The following is a 23,054-nucleotide window of genomic DNA, read 5'->3' as shown; positions in this document are numbered from 1 at the left end:
GGAAACACTTATTTTGCTAGAAATGATGAAGGGCTGCCTTGGTCCAAGCTAGCAACTGTGGTCCAGGCTCATGCTGGCTCAGTATTAGCTGGAGAGGCCTTAAAAAGAATGTGTAGCTCACCTTCCCGAACCTTCCATAGACCTCTGGCTGCCAGAGCTGGCTGGGACCTGGGAAATCTCCACATGAAGATGGCTTTGGATCCAGGAGACCTTATTGAGTTGCAGCTTGATGAGACCCATGACACATCCTGCTCCTCCCTGGGCCCCAGTTTCCCATCTATAAGAAAAAGAGAGTGGAGTGGGTGTTAGCGTTAAATGAGTGCTTAGTAGATGCCAGGTGCTGTGCCAAGTTCTTTACATTTGATGATCTCATTTTATCCCAGCAACTCAGCAAGGTAGGTACTGTTAGAAGACGAGCCATGGTTCAAAGAGATGAGAGAGTTCCCTGAATGCATCCAAACGATAAATACAGGGCCCAGGATTTGAACCTAGAATTGCCTAACCCCAGAGCCCAACCTCTTGACCCAATGGTCTAAGAGTCCATGCCGTAAACTGACTTTCCCATAAAGGCAGCCACCAACGGGATTGGGGAAGTGCATGTGATTTTAGTGGGCTTGGGTTTGACTGTCTCTGCCATTGTGTTCCTTACAATCTTCTGATGCTCTTGACCTCTTGGAGACCAGGGTTTGCATCCTGCTCATTCTAGCATCTCTAATGTCCTGTGCATTGCCCTGTGCACAGAAGCTCTCAAGAAATACTTGTGAAGTCATTTCATTGAGCATCTTTTGAACTTCTCTTATGCATTGGGCACTGTCCTAGGTGCCAGGGATAAACAGTGAAAAATAATAGCGAGTAATAAAAGTATTCTTTGCCTTGTGCTAGGTAGTTTGCTAAATGTACATAGAAATGCACATGCAATGTAAACTTGTTTAGTGCAAACCTCAAAACAACTCCACTATGTCCTCAATCTTTATATGAGAAAAAAGCTCAGAGAGGGCAAGAACTTTGTTAGGGCACACAGCTGATAAATAGTAGTGCTGGGATTTGGAGCTGTGAAGCTCCAAAGTACTCTTTGTCCCTAAATTATATTCTTCCATCTCCCCAATCTCTGGCCTCAGGGTGCTCACAGCTTACTTCAGTAGATAGGATATAGGCACAAATAACTATAATAAGAGGTAAGAGGGAGTAGGTACCTTCAGAGAACTGTAGAGAACAAATGAATGATGCAGGTTGTGTGAGCTTAGAAGATGGAGAACCTACTTGTGGTTGGGAAAACAAGAAACGTTTCAGAAAAACACAGTGGCATTTACACTGGGCACTGGGAAATAGGTAGGTGTTGCAACTGCAGAAATTGCAAGGAATAAAGTTTCAGAGGCAAGAAATTGCAGAACAGGAGCAAGAAATGTAGGATGCAAGTTTTGGTGGAGAGAAAGAAGAGACAGCATAGGAAATGATAATGATTTGGACACAATGTGTCTTATTAACTTAAATAGTCTGTCAGTTGCTTCTTTTGCATTTTGTACGTAGACAATCATATCACATAAACATAATGACAAATTTGCCTCTACCTTTCCAAACATCATAGTTTTGTGCTCTTTTTTTTTTTCTTGTCTTATTGCATTGGTTAATGCCTGAAGTACAATGTTGATAGCAGTGGTGATCTCGGGTAACTTCATCCCTGTCTTGTATTTAAATGGAAATATTTAAAATATTTCACCAATCTGTATGTCACTTGATGAGATTTCATTAGGAACTGGAGTTGAAACCAATTGCATCTGACACATATATGAGCCTCATCAGATTCTCTTGTCTCGACTGCTTCCCAGTCCTTAGCTATTTGCTCAGCCTTAGCCACCAACAGCAGCCAACTCACTCCACATAGTCTCATACAATTCTGTTGTCTAGGGCTGATCAGCTACTAACCCCAAGTCTCTGGCTTTTCTTGTCACTTCTGGACTTAGAAGTAATATCACAACACAGTGTATGGCTTCCCAAGCAGCTGCCAGTAGGGCTGTCTGATGCAACCCAGAAATGCAGGGGAGTTAATCCAGGGGAGAATCTTTGACCAACAGGATCAGAAGATAGGGAGGGAGCTGATCCAATAAACTCTTCTTCCTCCTCTGGTGCTCTATTCAGAGGCATGTCCACTTGGAGGTGCCCTGCAAGGCTGAGTAGCCCAATGGCCAAACAACCGGCTTTGCTTTTCCGAGAAGCAGTGAGCAGCACGGCAATATATCACCTTGCCTTGCTCCCATCTGCTCCTGCCTCAGTTCCCTCTTCCCTCACTCTCACTGCCTTGGGTTTGTACCTTCTAACAAGTTACTGTTTTCTGAAACCTGGACAAGGACATTTTCCATATTCCTATTCAGCATTTATTGAGATAATCATATCATTTTCCTTTAATCTGATAATGTTGTAAATTTCATTGACACTTTGTTCCACAACATGCTTGTATTCCTGGGATAAACCCGACTTGGTGAGCAGATCTTTTTGCAGATGTGGAAGGGTCTGTTTTCCATACTGTTGTATACCTTGTGAGTGTGGCTACGTGGGCACACCTGGGCATACAAAGTAACACAGCCTCTCTCGCTTCCAGCCGTGTTTCTCCTCTGCAGATGGAGTCAGGCAGGCTGGCAGCTGGAGATGTTGGAGGTGGTGGCAGCAGCTCTGAGGACAGTAGGAGGGGGAGAGAGTGCAGAAAGGGTGGTAATTAGGAACCAGGTGGTGTCACAAATCTCCTAGCCTCACTGACACCCGGGGAGAGTGATCACACACTTGGAGTCAGCCCAGACAAGTGTGAAAGCTCTTCACTCCATCTTTAGGCAGTAAGAAGAAGGGGAAGGTGAGGGCTTGGGTATCCACAGCCCCACCCCCTGCACTCAACCCAAGAGAGCCATGAGGTCATCCTTGCACTCCCCCTCCCTCAGCTGTGACCTGGGTCAGGGAGCTGTGACTCAGAGGTGTGGAGGAGCAGCTGAGAACCCTGCAAAGATAAGAAAAAGGTCCTGGGATGATGTGGCCCGGAGAAGGAAAGGTGAAGAAAGACTTCATCGTGGCATCCAATCAAGGGTAGGTAGACTTTAACAAGCAAACTCAAACTGGTCCTCATCAGAAGTGGCAAAGCATGCTTTTCAAGGTTGAAAATTTAGTCCCGGAGGAAATTGGAAATTAGTATTGGTTGAAAGGCTCCTGTGTGTGTGTACCAGGGATGAGAGCTAGGTTGTTTTTTAACAATCCTTCCATTTGCTGAATGAGGAAGTGGCAGCTCAGAGAGGCTGTGTCCTTGGCCCAAGGGCACACAGCTCTGCAGTGGTAGAGGGGAGATCTCCCTACTTTGGAAGCCATTCATCTCCCTTTTCCCTCATGAATAAGTGGAAGCTCTCCCTCTATGGGACGGGTGCTTGGAGGGTCAGGGTGTTTTCAGTGGCGGGGAGGTGGGCAGGTGGCCTTTTGATTCCAAAACGATAAATAAACAGGAATGTAATCCCCCACCCACTGGAGCTAGCTTCTTTTTGGGCCAGTGACTTTGGTTCCAAGGGAATTCTAGAACTAGGGATTCTTCCTCCTTCTCTGGTTGCAGCAATTCCCAACCTGGGAAGGTGGCCCGAGTGAGCAGCCTTCACTGGCCACAGTGTGAGGCTCTGTGGGTGATTCAGGTGTGCCCTTTCCTTCCCTTCTCTGGTCAGCCTCCTCCCCAGAGTGGACATCTGGTAAGGAATAGGAAACTGGAGAGGTGGGGCCAGCCCATGGAAGGCTTCCAAAATCAGCCCAAGAATCCACACTGAGGACCTGGAGCGGGGCGCCCCAGCCTCTCACCGACCTCCTCGCCTGTCACTCGTCTCCTTGCTTACTCTGTTTCCAGAACATTCCAGAATGGCTTCCAGCATGGTGTTACAGGAAAGGAGTCCCAATCCAGACTCCAAGAGAGGGTTCTTGGATCTCGCGCAAGAAATAATTCAGGCCAAGTCTGAGGAGTAAAGTAAAATCAAGTTTATTAGGAAAGTAAAGGAATGAAAGAATGGCTGCTCCATAGACAGAGCAGGCCCAAGGGCTGCTGATTGCTCAATTTTATGATGATTTCTTCATGATATGCTAAACAAGGGTTAGATTATTCGTGCCTTCTCCTTTTTGGCCTTTTGGGTAACTTCCTGACGTTGCCATGGTGTTTGTAAACTGCCATGATGCTGGTGAGAGGGTAGCAGTGGGGATGACCAGAGGTCACTCTCATCACCATCTTGGTTTTGGTGGGTTCTGGCTGGCTTCTTTACTCAACCTGTCTTATCAGCAAGGTCTTTATGACCTGTGTTTTGTGCTGACCTCCTATCTTATCCTGTGTCTTAGGATGCCTAACCATCTGGGAATGCAGACCAGTAGGTCTCAGCCTCATTTTACCCAGCTCCTATTCAAGATGGAGTCACTCTGGTTTAAACGCCTCTGACAATGGGGCCTCTCTACGCCTGCTTTTCCGCTTTTCTTGTAACACTCTCGGTTTGGGTCTTTGCTTGGCTGTTTTCTCCTTGACAGCGAGGTCTCCACTCAAATGTCACCTCTGCAGAGAGGACTTCCCTGACCAGAGTAGCTCCTATTACTCTACCTTCTCTTACCCCATGGCACTTATTGCTGCCTTAGGCAAATTAACAAACAAATAAACACAATACTTTTTGTCGCCTTCCCATCCCATGCCCTGCTTTTAAGTGGTGGATTTTGTAAAGTCTAGGATCTTGGGTATCTCGATCGCTGCCGAGGCTGTGTACATAGTAGGTATTCAATAAAATAGTTGTTGAATAAATGACTAATTGAATTAATGAATGCAAAGCATGTAGGCTCTGGCACTTACTACCTGCATGATCTTGAGCACTTACTTCACTTCTCTGTGCCTCAGTTTTCTTATTTTTTAGAGATGGGGTCTCACTCTGTTGCCCAGGTTGGAGTGGAGTGCCATGATCCTAGCTCACTGCAGCTTCGACCTCCTGGGCTCAAACGATCCTCTCAGCTTACCCTCTCAAATAGCTGGAATGACAGCTGTGTGCCACCGTGCCCTGTTTATTATTATTATTATTATTATTTTTTGTCAAGACAGAGGTCTTGCTATATTGCCCAGGCTGGTCTCAAACTCCTGGTCTCAAGTGATCCTCCTGCGTTGGCCTCCCAAAGCTCTAGGATTACAGGTGTGAGCCACCATGGCTGACCTAGTTTCCCCATTTATAAAATGGGAGTGACAGCAGGAGTCTCTTCTTGTGATTGCTGCTATGAGACAATGCAGACAATACTAGTATATCCCGGTCATCATTGGGTAATTATCTTACAAAGGAGGAAAGTAGGGCACAGAGAAGAGTGGCTGGTCCCAGGTCCCAAAGAGCATCAGCTGCAGGTGGTGATTGCTACTTGGATGTCCTGGCTTTTGGCATTCCTTCCTTGAGTTGCTATGACTCGATTCAGTAGGTCCTAGGATGCCATCTTAGGGGCCTGAGCAAGTACAACTATGACATAATTTTTTAAATGAAAGTAGAGTTTTAGAAGAAAAGCATCCAGGCAGGGCACGGTGGCTCACGCCTGTAATCCCAGCACTTTGGGAGGCTGAGGTGGGCGGATCACAAGGTCAGGAGTTCAAGACCATCTGGCTAACATGGTGAAACCCCATTTCTACTAAAGATACAAAAATCAGCTGGACTTGGTGGTGCGCACCTGTAGTCCCAGCTACTTGGGTGCTGAGGCAGGAGAATCACTTGAATCTGGGAGGCGAAGTTTGCAGTGAGCTGAGATTGCTCCACTGTACTCCAGCCTGGGAGACAAAGCGAGATTCTGTCTCAATAAATAAATAAATAGAAATAAAAAATTAAAAAAAAGGAAAGAAAAGCAAAAAAGCATATAGCAGACAGATGAATGTGTCCCTAGAGAAAACTGGCCCCTGAGTTCCAGGTAGGGATGTTCATAGCAGCTCTGTTTGTAAGAAGCAAAACCAGGAAGTTATCTAAATGCTCCAAAACAGGAGAGTGAAATTAATGGTGGTTTTCCCACTGGGCGGAAGACTCAGCTGTTGTAAATGTGGATGAACTAGGGCTCCAGACGGCAAACGAGATGGATTTCACAAACTTGGCCTTCTCATTTCAAGAAGGGCAACTATAGTGTAGACAGTGGTTGGTGCTTCCCAACCAGGGACAGTTTTGTCCCCTACACTGCTTGGGGACACTGGACAATGCCTGGAGACATTATTGGTTGTCACAATTGGGAGGTTGGGGGTGCTACCGGCATCTGGTGGGCAGAAGCCAGGGATGCTGCTAAACATCCTACCATGCACAGGACGGCTCCTCCACAAAGAACCATCCAGCCCCAAATGCCGATCAAGCTGAAGTTGAGAAACCCTGCGGTAGATCATGCTATTTGGATAAAGCTCAAAAACATTCTAAGCAAACTATGTTTAGGGATACGTATATTCTTAGCAAAACTATAAGAAAATGCATTTTACTAGATTGTTCTATGAGAGCAGGAGTTTTGTTTTGTGGTTGTTCACAGTGTGAGATGCTTCACCATCACCTTTTAAATGAGTGAAGTAATTACTGATAAACACCAAATTTGGGATAGTGATTATTTCAGGGTGGGATGGTGGGATGGAAATGGAAAATGCTTATTTTGTATATCCTTTTTTTTTTTTTTTTTTTTTTTGAGACTGGGTCTTGTTTCGTCACCCAGGCTGGAGTGTGGTGGCACAAACACGGCTCACTGCAGCTTTGACTTAGGCTCAACTGATCCCCCACCTCAATCTGCCATGTAGCTGGGACTACAGGCATGTGCCACGATGCCTGGCTAATTATTTTATTTTTTGTAGAGATGGGATCTCATCATGTTACCCAGGCTGGTCACAAACTCCTGGGCTCAAGCAATCCTCCCACTTTGGCCTCCCAAAATGTTGGGATTACAGGCATGAATCACCATGCCTGGCTTTTTGTATGTCTTAAATATTTTATAACAATAAAAAATTCCCTGGGGGAGGGGCAAAACAGTATATTCTTCCTGCTTTCAAAGATTGACTCACCTCAGATATGGGATCCCCTACTAACTAGCTTTATGAGCTGGGCATGATGATCAGTTTGAGTCTCAGTTTTACTCATCTGTAAACTGGGTTTCTACCTCCTGTATTTGTCATTTAAAAATGTAGTATAGTGCTGATGGGGCTTGATGACTTATGCTTGTAATCCCAACACTTTGAGAGGCTGATCACTTGAGGCCAGGAGTTGGAGACCAGCCTTGCCAACATGGTGAAACCCTGTCTCTACCAAAAATACAAAAATCAGCCTAGCATGGTAGCACACAACTGTAATCCCAGGTGCACAGGAGGCTGAAGCAGGAGAATTGCTTGAACCCAGGAAGCGGAGGTTGTAGTCAGCTGAGATTGCACCACTGCACCACAGCCTGAGTGACAGAGCAGGTCTCCATTTCAAACAAACACACGAAAAAAGTGAGACTGTTTCAAAAAATAAAAAAGATGTAGCACAGTGCCAGTGAGATGCTGGCTGGGAAAATACTTGGAAAGATCTGAGGAGGAGGCAGTATTAATTCCTTTGTCCCTGTGGCTCCCCCCAGCCCCTCCCCTTCACCAGCCCTGAATCCCACGGCTCTATGCCATTGAGGAGGGTCACCACTGAATCTTCAGTGGAGACGCAGTATGTGCACAGATGCTACATACATGTAATAGATTTGCAAAACTAAGGAAGAATTTTTAAAATTTTTGGACAAAAGGCACCAGCAGTGGGGGAGGGGGTTGGAGGCAAGCAGGATTGTGTACATATATGTGAATATGAGGACATGTATATGTATACATTTGACTGTGAATGACTATATGTGTGTGACCCTGTGTCCAGGCACGTGTGTGACTATGCATGTGTATGTGTGTGCTCTATGATCACATATGTATCTATGTGGACATTTGATAAATGTGTGTGTGTGGGAAGTGTATGGTATAGGCATCTTTGTGTATGTGATTGTGTATATGTATGTGGTTCTGTGCATGAAAATGTAAGAGTGGATGAGAGAGGTGCACACAAGCACGTATATAAATAAATCTTCATTCACACATACAAGCTTCTGTGTGTACCAGTGTATATGTATTTGTGATTACGTGCATGCAAGTGTCTATACTCTACTAAAGATACATGTCTGAGTCTCTCTCTCTCTCTCTTCCTCCTTCCCACTCCCCTCACTCCTTTTCCTTCTCCTTTTGCCCAGGTAGGCTGGCCTAAGAATGACCACCTCAGGTGAACCTCCTGCATCTCTGGCTTTGGGCATTCCCAGCAGGTGAGAGGCGGCTCAAGACAGGCTCTTATCAGGTGAAAATCCAGCTCCAGCCCCCGCTGAGCCCCAATGAGAAAGGAATTGCCTGCAGGCTCTTCCCTAATCCCCCAATGGAACCTCCCACACTTACCTCTCTGTGTGGTAACAAAAGACCTTTCTGCTCTGGTGGTCACATTCCTGACAGCTTAGTTCAGAATGGGGGAGGGGACAGCAGGATTTTGGGGAGCAGTTGGGCAATTTCTATTGGCCTGAGTTTCCTCCTCTGAGAAACTGACACAGAGTGGGAAGAAGACATGTAGCAGAAGGGTCAGTAGGCAAAACTGTATTGCTGACGTGGTTAAGTATGACCAACTTCTGCACTTCTCCACTTCAGACTTAGATGCGCTCAGCAAGTGTTTACTGAAAACCCAGTACTAGGGGCCAAAAACCCAGAGATGAACAAAAGGCATTTTTCTATTTTGGGGAGGTGGTGTTGATGGAAAAGGAACCTAGGGACACAGATCCCCAGAGTCCTGGTCAAACATGTTGTACCCTGGGGCAGGTAGAGATTTAAAACCTTTCTGCAGCCCCATTTAACTGACCTAATTACTGTCCATATTCTTTGCTGTAGCATTCAATGTCCTCTATTATGGGGGAAGGGATAAATGGGAACGCTTTCTTGTAGGTGCAGGTATGTAAAAGAGAACTGGACCCCACAGAACAGGTAGAGTTCTGGGAAGGGAAGATGTGAGGGAGGGGCCTTTGGAAGAGAGGTCCTGACTTAAGAAAGGGCTCAGCAGTTGGACCTTGAGTCTGGTTGTTGTCAACCAATGAAATTAGGGTGGTGACAAGGCTGAGCTAGATTCCATGTATTGATGTTGGTGCATGGGTGGAGAGTGTTTCAGTTGGCAAGGTGACTTCATTCCTGTTACTTTACCTTTTCCCCCCAACCCAGTGAGGCTGATGTTCATTTGACATTTGAAGAAATGGAAGAAAAGGAAATAGTAGTGACTCACTCCAAGTCTGCATAGGGCTCAGGCCAGTGCTCTTTTCTCTACAACACAGCTGTCTGCTCTGCCCCTATGTGAAAGGAAAGTACTTGAGATCCCAGGGCTGGGAGATCTCTTGGATGATGGCAGATTCCTGTTTCTTTTGTTTATACCTGCTTATGTCTTGACTTTGCCATCAAATATCTGTTCCTTAATGTCATCACTAGGAACATGCTTCTGTTCCCATAAGTTCCCCCATTTATTCAGCCACCCATCTATCCACTTCTCTATTCATCTACATTTTTAGCACTCCTATACATCCACTCATCCATTTATTCATCTTCTTCTCTACCTACTCATCCATCCATTCATCCATCTATCCACCCATCCTTCCATCCATCCTTTCATCCATCCATCCATCCATCCACTCCCCCAACCCATACATCCTACTTTCTCATTCATCTGCCTACTCACTATTCACCCATTCATTTCCCCATCAGTCCATGTATCCATACACCCAATTATTCATCTTTCATCTATCCATCCATACGTTCATCTACCAATGCCCTCCTATCTATTCACTCACTTATCCACCCACATGCCCACCAATCTATACTCCTATTCTTTCATCCATTCAAATACCCACCCATTTACCCATCTACCCACTATCCATTCTCTTACTTACCCAGTCATCCATTTATATACCCATTTATCCATCCACACATTGACCCATCTACATATCTACTCATCTGTCCAGCCACCCAGCTGCAAATTTAACAAACCCACACTCATCTACTAATCATTTATTCACTAGTCACCTATATTAACCTCTCCTTCATTTACTCACCACATCCATCTACTTACCCATTTACCTACCCCCACTAATCCACACACCCACTCAATTCCCAATCAACCCTAGACTATCCACCTACCCATCTCTTTGACCAACCAATCAACCATCCATCCAAATACTCAACTGACCACCCTCCCACTAATCCATTCATCCAGTCACCTACCCACCCACCGCTCATTCCTGGGCACGGACTCATCATTCCATGTGAGAGTCCAGGTTGGTCTACCCAAGCCAGTGCTGCCTGCTTACAGGGCTGCCATGACTCACCCCGTATGCAGAAGGCTGCAGGAAGGGGAGGTGAAGGGGCGTAATTTACATGCAATCTCCCCTAGGATTTAAAGGTCACCTGAGTGCTCTTTCTTCCAGGCCCAGCCGTAAGAATTCTGGTAAATGAAAGAAAAAGAGAAACAAAGAGACAGAAACCCAGGGAAGGAGTAGAGAAGAGAGAGGAAATGATAAAGACCAGGGAGTGAACTAAAGAAGGGGAGAGAGGCCAGGTGCCGTGGCTCATGCCTGTATTCTCAGAGCACTGGGAGGCTGAGGTAGAAGGATCCTTTAAGTCCAGGAGGTTGAGGCTGCAGTGAGCTATGATACTGCACTGCACTCCAGCCTGGGCGACAGAGCAAGACCCTGTTTCAAAAAAAAGTAGGGGGATGGGGAGAAAAAGAAATGAAAATGTATGCAGAGAGAAATAGGAAGTGGAATATAGGAGTAATGGAGAGAGACAAATAGAAGATTACATATTATGCGGGCGGGGGTGAGGGGTGGGGAGGAAGCGCAGGCTAGAGGGTCCCTAGCGTCACGCCCTGTCGCCCTCCCTTGAGCTCCCGGAAGCCCTTGCGGACGCGGCCAAGCTCCCCGCCTCCTCGGGGAGAGACCGGGAAGCCTCGAGTCGCCGGGTGGGCGCGGCGCTCCTGGGCGCACCGGGGCGCATTGGCACTGGTGGCGGTTGCGCGGGCTCGGCCGGCCTCACCATCAATTAAGCGACCGCGGGGTCCGGCAAGCGGCAGCGACTGTGGAAATTACCTTTTGATTTCTTAATTACATTGTCCTCACCTGCAGCTCAACCTGCCTAAGAGAGGCGCACGCCGAGCTCGATTCTCCGGGTGCCATAAATTAGGACGCCAGTCTCCGGCAAGCGCTGGGGCCTCCAGTACCTCCGAGCGCGGCCCGCGGGCTATTTTTATCTCCCTCGGCAACTCGGAGGAGCGTCTGCTAATTCACCGGCCCCCCACACCGTCTCATCTCCCCCGCAACCAGACCCAAGTCTGTTCCTAGATCGAGGTTCCAAACCCAGCCTCTGCCAGGCTCTGATGTGTGACTCTCGGCGAGTGCCCCCACCTTTCAGAGCCTCAGTTTCTCCATCTATAACATGAGAATAAAACATAGCTCCCATTTGTCAGGAGGGTAAGGCCTTGTGAAGGCTTAGTCCCACTAAGCACTCTCATTCATTCGTTTCGTGAGTACACCTTCAGTGTCTACTGTAGATCTAGTGCTATTCTAGGCTTTGCAGATAAGGAGATGAGCTTTCTAAAACAGTGTCTGCCTTCTTAAAGTGAGCAATGGCTATGATTTATTATTATTATAATACTAATGTTATCAACAGGTTCCAGGCTTTTCGAGACTCTTGGCGGATGCTGCAGATGGGTGCATGGAGACATGAGGGTGGTGTTGCGGAGGGCAGGTGAGGACTTAGGGTGGAGGAATTGTCAGAATGGGGTGGAACTGACCGACAACACAGACTCAAAGGCATTCTGGATATCAAGGCATTTGACAGATGGGGGAGTGACTTATCCACATCCGCTTAGGCACTGGTAGAGATTAGGTCTGACCTTTCCGCTTCTTCTCTCCCCATAGCTTGGTGATGCCCAAAGTGTGGTTCTAGACCAGCCGAGTCAGCTTCATGAGAAATTTGTTAGAAATGCAAATTCTCAGGCCATACCCTGAGACCTCTGAAATTAGAATCTCTAGGAGTGCATCCAAGGAATCTGTGTTTTGACAAGCTCTCAAGGGGATCTTTATGCCCGATACGGTATGATAAGCACAGTATGGCCAGGTGCAGTGGCTCACGCTTGTAATCCTAGCCCTTTGGGAGGCCGAGGTGGGCCGATCACTTGAGGTGGGGAGCTGGAGACCAGCCTGGCCAACATGGTGAAACCCTGTCTCTACTAAAAAAACGCAAAAATTAGCTGGGTGTGGTGGTGCATGCCTGCAATTCCAGCTACTTGGGAGGTTGAGGCAGGAGAATTGCTTGAGCCTGGAGGCAGAGGTTGCAGTGAGCCGAGATCATGCTACTGCCTTCCAGCCTGGATGACAGGAAAAAAAAAGAAAGGAAAGAAAAGCACAGAATTGCCCTAACGAATGCAGTGTTTCCTTTGTTCACTGCCTTGATCTCAGAAAATTGATTATTGTGCTTCCTTATAAGAATTCAAGTTGCACCCACACTGAGGCATCCCACATGCTATAAACATGTACTTCAAGGCCCCCCAGACCTGCTGATGCCCAGGTTAGAGCCTGTGCCATAGCCCAAGCTCACATTGAGATTACCTGGGGAGTTTGAGAAAGTTCAGATACCTAGGCCCCTCCTAAGACCAATTCAATCTGCGTTGCTGGGAGATATCCTGAGTGTCAGCCTTCCAAAGCTGCGGGTGACTCTGATGTTCAGGGAGGGTTGATAGCAACTGCCAATGTAGAAGCTGACCAGAATGGGGAGTCAGGGGTCTCCATTTCCAAGACCAGTCCAGCCACAGACTCGCTATTTGGGGCCAAATGTCATATCCCCTTCGGCAGCCATCTAGGCTACATTCCATCAGTTTATTGTAGGTCCGAAGCGATTGAAGGAACATGCAGAAAAGGCAGCTTCTACATGGGGTTCCCCCTCCTAGAATTTGAGCCCTTTGTAGGTTTGAGGTAGGGCCTGAGAATATGTTTTTTATTTTATTTATTCTTTTTTTTCAGACAAGGTCTTGCTCTGTTGCCCAGGCTGGAGTGCAGTAGCATGATCACAGCTCACTGTAGCCTCAACTTCCCAGTCTCAACGTGAACCTCCTGCCTCAGTCTCCCGTGTAGCTGGAACTACAGGTGCACCATCACACCTGGCTAATTTTTTGTATTTTTTTAGAGACGAGTTTGCTCAAGATAGTCTTGAACTCCTGGACCCAAGTGATACTTCCTGCCTCGGCCTCCTGAATGCTGAAATTATAGGTGTAAGCCACCCTGCATGGTGAGAATATGCATTTTAAAAGAGCTACCAGATAAACTTTGCTACAAATGTCCACTTTTTGAGAGATCCCCTGGGGGCAGCAGAACAGGCAAGTTAAGGACCTGTTTGAACCCTAACTTCATTTTACATTGCAATCCTGGTTGTCACCTTTCTAACCCCTTCGCTCACCTAATTTACTTTCTTCCTCTTTTGAGCATGTTTATTTAAATTCCTTTAAATTCATGTTTTCTTGGCTGGGCATGGTGGCACATGCCTGTAATCCCAGCTACTCGGAGGCTGGGACAGAAGAATTGCTTGAACCCGGGAGGCGGAGTTTTCGGTGAGCCGTGTTATAGTGAGCTCTAAGTTTCTCTTCAAAGAATCAGTATGTCAGTATGTTTAGCTCTCTTATTCTTTAATTCTCTGGTTTAAAGTTTAACTTCCTTGTAATTCCAGTAAACAACCTTCTCCGCCGGTTCTAATCAGTGGTTCACATCTGTTCCACTGGCCCCCAGCTCCAACCTGACTCATCCTGGTCACTTGCTCCAGTCACCTATTCTGGTCGCCTTCTTTGACCTGTCACCCCTGGCTATCTGCTCTGACCTGCCCATAACCGTCCTTCCCACCAAAACACCCACCCTGCCACTCCAGCTTGGACCCCGGCTCTCTTTAAAATAGCCCATCAGGATTAGTCTAGCTTGTGCAGTCTAACCCTAGCCAATAGGGGGTGACACAGCAGTAGGGACAATCCCCATCAGGCATAAGTACCCCTTCCCCCCTTGTCCAAGGATGCAGCCACCATTGCTCCATCCATGACCCACACCCTTCTATAGAAGTAAAGTGCCTTGCTGAGAGGATTTATCTTCGAGTGCTATTTCTTTGGTGACATCAACATTTTATTTGTAATAGCTGAGATCATGCCATTGCACTCCAGCCTGGGCAACAAGAGTGAAACTTCATCTCAATTATGTTTTCTTTCTCTTCCTCTTTTGAGCATGTTTATTTAAACTTCTTTAAATTCATGTTTCTTGATATTTAAAAACTATTAGTTGATAGCTGTGTGCAGTGGTTCATGTATGAAACCCTAGCACTTTGGGAGGCTGAGTCAGGAGGATGGCTTGAGCTCAGGAGTTTGACACAGCCTGGGCAACATGGCAAAACCCTGTCTCTACTAAAAATACAAATGTTAACTAGGTGTGGTGGCATGTGCCTGTAGTCCCAGCTACTTGGGAGGCTGAGACAGGAGGATTGCTTGAACCCACGTGGTCGAGGCTGCAGTGAGCTAAGATGCTGCCACTGCAGTTCAGCCTGGCTGGGTGACAAAGTGAGACCCTGTCTCAAATATATATATATACACATATATATATGTGTGTGTATATATATGTATATGTATATATATACAAATATATACATATACGAGAGAGAGAGAGGGAGACACTTTTTTGGGGGTTAAGGAGAAGAAGGTTTTCCCTCAAGTATATATCTATCAAATATTGATCAAAATTCTCAAAAATGTTTCTACTAAGCTCTTAGTTCTAGAAAAGGTGGCATAACAAAGACCAGATTTATTATCTTGCATTAAACAACTAGAATACCAGACCAAATATTAATTTATTTACTTTTACTTATTGAATTTTAACTTTTATTTCAAGGTCAGGGGTACATATACAGATTTGTCATATAGGTAAACATGTGTCATGGGGGTTTGTTTTACAGATTATGATGTTGTCACCCAGGTACTAAGTTTAGTACTCAATAGTTATTTCTTTCTGATCCTCTCCTTCCTTCCACTGTCCACCCTCAAGTAGGCAGTGGTGTCTGTTGTCCCTTTTTTTGTGTCTATGTGTTCTCATCATCTAGCTCCCACTTATAAGTGAGAACATATGGCATTTGGTTTTCTATTCCTGTGTTAGTTTGCTAAGGATAATGGCCTCCAGTTCCATCCATGTTCCTGCAGAATACATGATCTTGTTCTTTTTTATGGCTGTGTAGTATTCCATGGCATATATGTACCACATCTTCTTTATCCAGTCTATCATTGATGGGCATTTAGGTTGATTCCATATCTTTGCTGTAATGAATAGTGTATGAACATACACATGCATATGTCTTTATGGTAAAATGATTTATATTCCTTTGAGTGTATTCCTAGTAATGGGATTGCTGGGTTGAATGTTAGTTCTGTTTTCAGCTCTTTGAGGAATTGCTACACTGCTTTCCACAATGGTTGAACTAATTTATACTCTCACCAACAGTGTATGAGCATTCCCTTTTCTCTGGCAACCTTGCCAGCTCTGTTATTTTTTGACTTTTTGACAATAGCCATTCTGACTGGTGTGAGATGATATCTCACTGTGGTTTTGATTTGCATTTCTAGTGATTAGTGATATTGAGCTTTTTTCCATGTGCTTCTCAGCTTCATGTATGTTTTCTTTTGAAAAGTGTCTGTTCAGGTCCTTTGACTATTTATTTTTTGAGACAGAATCTTGCTCTGTTGCCCAGGCTGGAGTACAGTGGCACAATCTCAGCTTAACTATTTGCTAGGACTAAACTCAGCACTTTAAGACTACAACAAAACTGAGCAACCAAAAGTGAAACTGTTTTTTGTATAAGGTTAAATGTACATGTATTATATCGGATCCAGCAGTCCCACACTGAGGTAGTTATTCAAGAAAAATGAAAATGATATTCACACAACGACTTATGCTGAATTTTTTACAGTGGTTTTATTCAATGTAGCTCCAAACTGAGAAGAATTCAAATGTCCACCAATTAATAAATGGCCATCAATTAGTGTTACTTCCATATACAAGGGAATGCCACTCAAGAGTAAAAATAAATTTACTACTGATATAAACCTCACCATAGACAAATTTCTTTTTTGTTTTTTAATTTTTACTTTTTTGAGATGGAGTCTCACTCTGTTGTCCAGGCTGGAGTGCAGTGGCACGATCTTGGTTCACTGCAACCTCTGCCTTCCAGGTTCAAGCAGTTCTCTGCCTCAGCCTCCTGAGTACCTGGGATTCCAGGCACATGACACCACATCTGGCTATTTTTTTTTTGTATTTTTAGTAGATATAGGGTTTCACTATCTTGGCCAGGTTGGTCTTGAACTCCTGACCTCGTGATCCACCTGCCTTGGCCTCCCAAAGTGCTGGGATTATAGGCATGTGCCACCATGCCCAGCCATAGGTGAATTTTAAAACCACAATGCTGAGTGAAATTAGTCAAGAATGAAAGGTTACATACTGTATGATCCCATTGATATAAAATTCTAGGTAGGGTGTGGTGGCTCACGCCTGTAATCCGAGCACTTTAGGAGACTGAGCTGGGATCATGAGGTCAAGAGATTGAGACCATCCTGGCCAACATGGTGAAACCCCGTCTCTACTAAAAAATACAGAAGTTAGCTGGGCATGGTGGTGTGCGCCTGTAGTCCCAGCTACTCAGGAGGCTGAGGCAGGAGAATTGCTTGAACCCACGAGGCGGAGATTGCAGTGAGCCGAGATGGCACCACTGTACTCCAGCCTGGCAACTGGCGACAGAGCAAGACTCTCTCTCTCTCTCTCTCTCTCTCTCTCTCTCTCTCTCTCTCACACACACACACACACACACACACACACAAAATCTAAAAAAAGGCAAAACTATAGTGATGGGAAGCAGAACTTGGTTGCAGAGGGGCTGGATGGGAGGTTGGGTGTGGGGTGGGAGAGGGAATGACACCCAAGAAGCACGTTTTCAAATGATGGAAATCTTCTATTTCATGATTACAGCAGTGGTGTATAATTTGCCAAAACTCATCGACTTGCACACTTAGAGTTGGTTAATTTTATTCTATGCAAATTATACTTCAATGAAGCAGATTAATAAAAACACTCATGCCCTCTGGCTGCAGAAATTTACTTCTCAGAAGGTATCCCAAGGAAATATTCAGAATGTGGACAAGGATTTATGAACAAGGATGGCCTTCAAAGAATTGTTTATTATGGTGAAAAATTATGTACAAACAAAATATCCAGTTGTAGAAGTGGGATGAAATAATGATGATATGTGCATAGGATGGGTTGCTGTACAAGTTATTAAAATAATTTAATGACCTGGGAAAAATACACATGATGAAATGCCTGCTGAAAGACAAAATGTGAGCTATGGTCTCTGGAGTGCAGATACCTGTGCTGAATCCAGGCTTTGCCACACACAGCTGCGTGATGTTGGGAAAATGCTTAGCTTCTCTAAGCCTTGATGTTCTCATCCTTACAATGGAGATGCCAACAACACCTACTGTACAGATTGCAGTCAGGATTAAATACAATCACACTAGTAAAATCCTTAGCGCTTGGCATATGACAAACCTGATAAATGCTAGCAGAGCTTATTTGCTGTGACCAAAGTCTATAAATGGCAGGACAGTTTTGTCTAGAATTCTCTGTAAAGGATAACACAGAAATATACAAGCATATTTATCGTGGTCATCTTTGGGCTATGGGAGTGTAGTTTATGTTATTTTTCCTGCTTATACTTGTCTTTGTTTTCCAGTTGTTCTATAATAAGGATGCGTTACTTGTAGAATCAGAATCAAACCAATAAGCATTGTAAAGAGTTTCCTTTGCATTCCTGAAATTCTACAAATGTATATAGGAGCATCATTCCAGACACAGAGGAGTGATTAGGGGTATGAGGTGGAGATGAGAGGAATACAAGGCTGGGGAAAATATGATTCTTGCTTTCAAAGTGTTAGATGGGTGTGATGGATCATGCCTGTAATCCCAGCACCTTGGGAGGTTGAGGTGGGTAGATCACTCGAGGTTAGAAGTTGGAGACTAGCCTGGCCAACATGATGAAACACTGTCTCTACTAAAAATACAAAAATTAGCTGGACATGATGGCGTGCACCTGTAATCCCAGCTACTAGGGAGGCTGAAGCAGGAGAATTGCTTGAACCCAGGAGGCGGAAGTTGCAGTGAGCTGAGATCAAAGCACTGCATTCCAGCCTGGGTGACAGCGAGACTGTCTCAAAACAAACAAACAAACAAACAAACAAAAACAACAACAACAAAAACCCCTAAGTGTTTGCAAAGCATCTGGGTACATACATTTGTAAAACATAGAAACGAAGAATCCTAACGCAAAATGGAATGGACAAGAGGCGAGATTGGCAGAGGTCCAAGTAGTACGACAGAAGTGCTGTGGAAATGCCCTAGAAGGAAATGTTGGTGTTGCCTGGGAGCAGCAGGGTGGCTTCCCAGAGGATGGGTGATCAAGCTTGGCTGGGACGTGAACAGCACTCCTGGTGGAGGGCACTGTGTGAGCAAAGGTGTGGAGCTGAGAATGTGCAGACCATCTTCAGAGGATGATGAGCTCACTGTTGAGGCTCGATGGCAGGTGTGTCTGATGGAGGGGAGTGGGGAAGATACAGCCTGGCAAGTTCATGAAGTTCTTGGTTCTAGTTTTGTGACTGAAGTGCTGAGAACAGTGACCACGTGTCAGCACTATTCTCAGCACTTCACATGTGTTTACACTTTTAAACTTACAGAACTCCGAGTCAGGTATTATTTCAAGCCCCATTTTACAGAGAGCAAACTGAGGCAGAGACACGCAAATAGATTTGGTCACACTCCCTGCAGCTAGCAGGTGATAGAACCAGGACTCAAATCCAGGCGGTGTGGCCCCCGGTCCCTGATGCCTTGACACAGCCCTGCACTGTGGAGATCAGGCTTGGATATTTTCTTTCTGCAACAGGAAGCCACGGATGGTTTCATAAAAAAACTGGAAAGTGCCTTTAGCCAAGACACAATCCTGTTCTCTATGTCTGAGTAATTGCTTTCTCTTTCTTTCCTACACAAAAAGATGTTCTGGAAGAAACCAAAGGTGATCTGCTGGCCAGGGAACAGGAGACTTGGATTTAACCCTTCAACTCTGACCCTCCAGAAGAAGCAAGACATTTCTATTCTATGCTATAGATTTCTTGTCTTAATAAAGATGGAGCTGGAAGGAGGAGGAGAAGAAAAGGGAGTGCTTCTAAGTGGGGATAAAAAAATTCCCACAAAACCTTGAAATTTTATCTCAGCCTCAAGTGGAGATTAACCATGCCAAAATATCTGTGTTATTGATAACAATAATGATGACGATTATTATATTTTATTTTTCAATCCTGGTAATTATTGTACATTAAATCATTAGCATTCATTATTCCTACAATGTATAATTAGGACAATGGTGGATAGATTGCTCTTGACTGTAATGAAGTTTTTATAATTGTAATTTATTGGCATCAAATTACTTTTCTTAAAATGAATCTGAACATCACATTCTTAATTCTGGGGAGGGGGTGGCAATTATTTTTAATTAATGTTTCTTGTTTGTGCCACACAGGGGGAGCTGTCTGACCAAGCCAATTCTCTGTGTCTGCAAGGAAGTTAACCAAGAATAGCAAAGGGATTCTTGAATCATCATCTACCATGAAACATTTTCCTTTTTCCTGTCCCCACCCTAGTTCCATCTCCCTTCCTCCAAGGCAGTGGCCACAGGGAAAAACAACAACCACCACCATTTTCCAATATGATTAGTGGTGGAGACAGGAGATGATAATGCAGGTTGTTTAAGCCAATTTGTTGCTAGGAGAAGAATATTTTTTTCTTCCTTCAGAAATGGCTCAATTGGGCCAGACATAGTGGCTTACACCTGTAATCCCAGAATTCTGGGAGGCTGAGGTGGGTGGATCGCTTGAGCTCAGCAGTTCAAGACCAGCCTAGGCAACATGGCAAAACCCCATCTCTACAAAAAATACAAAAATTATCCAGGTGTGGTGGTGAGCACCTGTAGTGCCAGCTACTAGGGAGGCTGAGGTAGGAGGATGGCTTGAGCCCAGGAGGAGAAGGTTGCAGTGAGCCAAGATCACATCATTGCACTCCAGCCTGGGTGACAGAGCCAGTCCCCATCTCAAAATAAAAAAAAAAAAAGAAATAAAATAAAATAAATAAAGAAATGGCTCAATTGCCAGCCTCTGTCTTGGGGAGTATGTCTGTGTGTGTCCTGGGGTCTTGGAGGGTGGTGGTTAGGGGATGGCTTTTGGTGTAAATTTAATTGTGATGATTCACATAAGGTGACAAGCTCTTCTCTCTCACCACCCCCATCCAACAATTGGCTAAGGTGACCTCTCCAAAGATATGAATCTACTTCTTGTTTTTAGAAAGGTCAAGTGAGAAGTCTTGGAGCATGTGTTTCTACTGTTGTAATATGAAGTTGCCTGTATTTGACTGGATTTGACCTACAAAAAGGGCAATTTAATGGTTCAAACAAATCTATCCACCAGGATCAATGAAATGACTCCTTTCCAAAGATGTTGTTTAGGAGGGACAGAAAGGCCATTCGTTTTTGGCAACTGAGTGAGCAAGAAGAGTGTTTGTCAAGAAGAAGCATAAGGAGAGAGGATGGGGCAGACTGAGGAATACACAGGGAAGTGACCTGGAGAGAGAGACTGACTTACTCATCACCCATCCTGCACCAAGCATAGGTCAGGCCCTTTCTGTGCACATGTTCAAGGTGATGAGTGGCACTACTCTGGGTCTCCCTGACTTCCAGACACCTGCACTGTCTACTGTTCCAGAAATGAATAGCTATCAGTCATTCACGTCTTAGACTAGACACAAGACCAGACTGACCTTTAGCCTCCTAAACTTGATCTTGGTTTCCCCGTAAAGGAGCATTAGACTTTGTTGAGCTGGAAGGGAAGTAGTTCTAGATCCTGAAGACTAAGGTTCTACTCCCCTTATAGTCAGACCAAAGGGGTAGATGTCTACTTCATCTGTGATGGTGATGTCTTCACCCTGGTTTGAACAGAGAGACTTTTGCCTCGTCCAGGAGGGATCTGGTGTCATGTCTGTGCTGAGGTTCCAGGAGAACACACAACCTTTGATAATCAGTATGTGTAATGGGCTTGTGACACTTGCAGTTGGTGAATATTGTTAAGGAGGACTGAATTCAGGGTAGACACTTCTGTGGTTGGTGGCTGGGGTGGAGCTTGGATCTGTGGTCAGGACTCAAGGGATCCTGGCAAGTTACTAAAACCAGCACTTTGGGTCCAAATTAGTTAGTTGACAACACCCATGGATAAAGCCATGGGCTTCTAGGAGATGGTGAGGGCTCCCTGGCTCCATGGAAATGTGGTACTGAGGGTCTGAGAAGGGCGCAATTTTCAGCACCAAGGACAGAGGCCAAATCAAACCAGACGGGGACCTTCTAAGGTGAGCTACACATAATAGTATAGTTTTAAGAGATCTCCTGGTATCCTTTTGTGCAAACCTCTTCAGTTTGATTTGCTCTTTCTTGCCTCTCAGGGCAAGAATCTTGATGCTTGGATTCTGTTATCTTATTCTAGCTCTGTCACTTATGAGCTGGGAAAATTTGTAGAATGGGTTAATAATTGGTTGGTTTGAAGATTAATGAAATCCTGCCTATAAATAGCATAGTATTTGGCAAAGTAAGCAATCAATAGGGGACATTTGTGGCTATTGTTCTGGAGGCGGAATTAGTAGGTATGATTAATAATAATGATCATAGCAACCTCCACTTATTGAGTCCTTACTATATGCTAGGCTCTGTCTTAAATGCTGTAAACATATTGTCTCATTCATTATCTACAACAGTCTTGTTACAGATGAGAAATTGAGGCACAGAAAGGCTAAGGAACTTGGCCAAGGTCACACAACTGGTAAGTGGTAGAAGTGAGATTTGAATGAACCCAGGTGGGTAGAGAGAGTATAACACTTATACTATTATGCCAATGGTCTCAATAGCTCAGCTATAAGCATTCAACAACTGGAACAATAATAATAATTACCATTATTATCATTACCATCACCACCAGTACCAACATCATTTGTCTATTACTATCAATTATTAATTGATTATCTCCCTTCCCCCACTTCTTTCAAGATGTTTGATCAAGGGACATGATGGGCTAAGGAAGAAAGTGCCATGACAGAAGGAGAGATTTCCAAGGAAAAGCATAAGTCATGGTCCCGGGCATCTTGGAGGATGTAAAAACAGGTCCCAAATTTGGGGGACCTCAAAGCCTAACAGAGGGGGATTTTTTTCCCTTTTTTCTTTTCTTTTCTTTTCTTTCTCTCTTTCTTTCTTTCTTTCTTTCTTTTTTTTTTGAGACAGAGTTTTGCTCTTGTTGCCCAGGCTGGAGTGTAATGGCACAATCTCAGCTCATTGTAACCTTCACCTCCTGGGTTCATGCGATTCTCCTGACTCAGCCTCCTGAGTAGCTGGGATTACAGGCACATGCCCCACATCTGTCTAATTTTTCATATTGTTAGTAGAGACAGGGTTTCACCATCTTGGCCAGGCTGGTTGTGAACTCCTGACCTCAGGCAATCAGTGAACCTTGGCCTCCCAACGTGCTGGGATTATAGGCATGAGCCACCATGCCCAGCCTTTTCCCCTTTTTGTGTGGGTCATTTTCTAGTGAAAACTGAAAACCTGCTAGATAAATTCTTTAAAAAAGCTGTAACACTTAGAAGGCAAGGTAGACAGTTGCCCAAATTACCACAGCACCAAGGTATAAACTACCATATGTAAGATACCAAATGCTGTGGAGAATCAGGAAGAGAACTGTTTTCAGATAGTGATTAACTTTATGGAGGTCTTTCTGCGGGAGGAAGACTCTGAACTAAGGATGCAAATATAGGCAAGATTGGGACATCATGTCAATGAAGAGATGTTGGAAACCAAGCAG

General features: G+C 44.9%; 1 pseudogene; it reads right to left on the bottom strand.

The window, feature by feature from the left end:
- Positions 1-22,768: 22,768 nt before the first annotated feature.
- Positions 22,769-22,834, bottom strand: LOC135276321 (U7 small nuclear RNA; annotated as a pseudogene).
- Positions 22,835-23,054: the final 220 nt, after the last annotated feature.

This window comes from Aotus nancymaae, unplaced genomic scaffold (assembly GCF_030222135.1).
Source record: "Aotus nancymaae isolate 86718 unplaced genomic scaffold, 86718_ANA_hifiasm-v0.15.2.pri h1tg000021l, whole genome shotgun sequence".
In the NCBI taxonomy this organism is placed as follows: domain Eukaryota; kingdom Metazoa; phylum Chordata; class Mammalia; order Primates; family Aotidae; genus Aotus; species Aotus nancymaae.
This window is presented reverse-complemented; position numbering and strand designations above follow the sequence as displayed.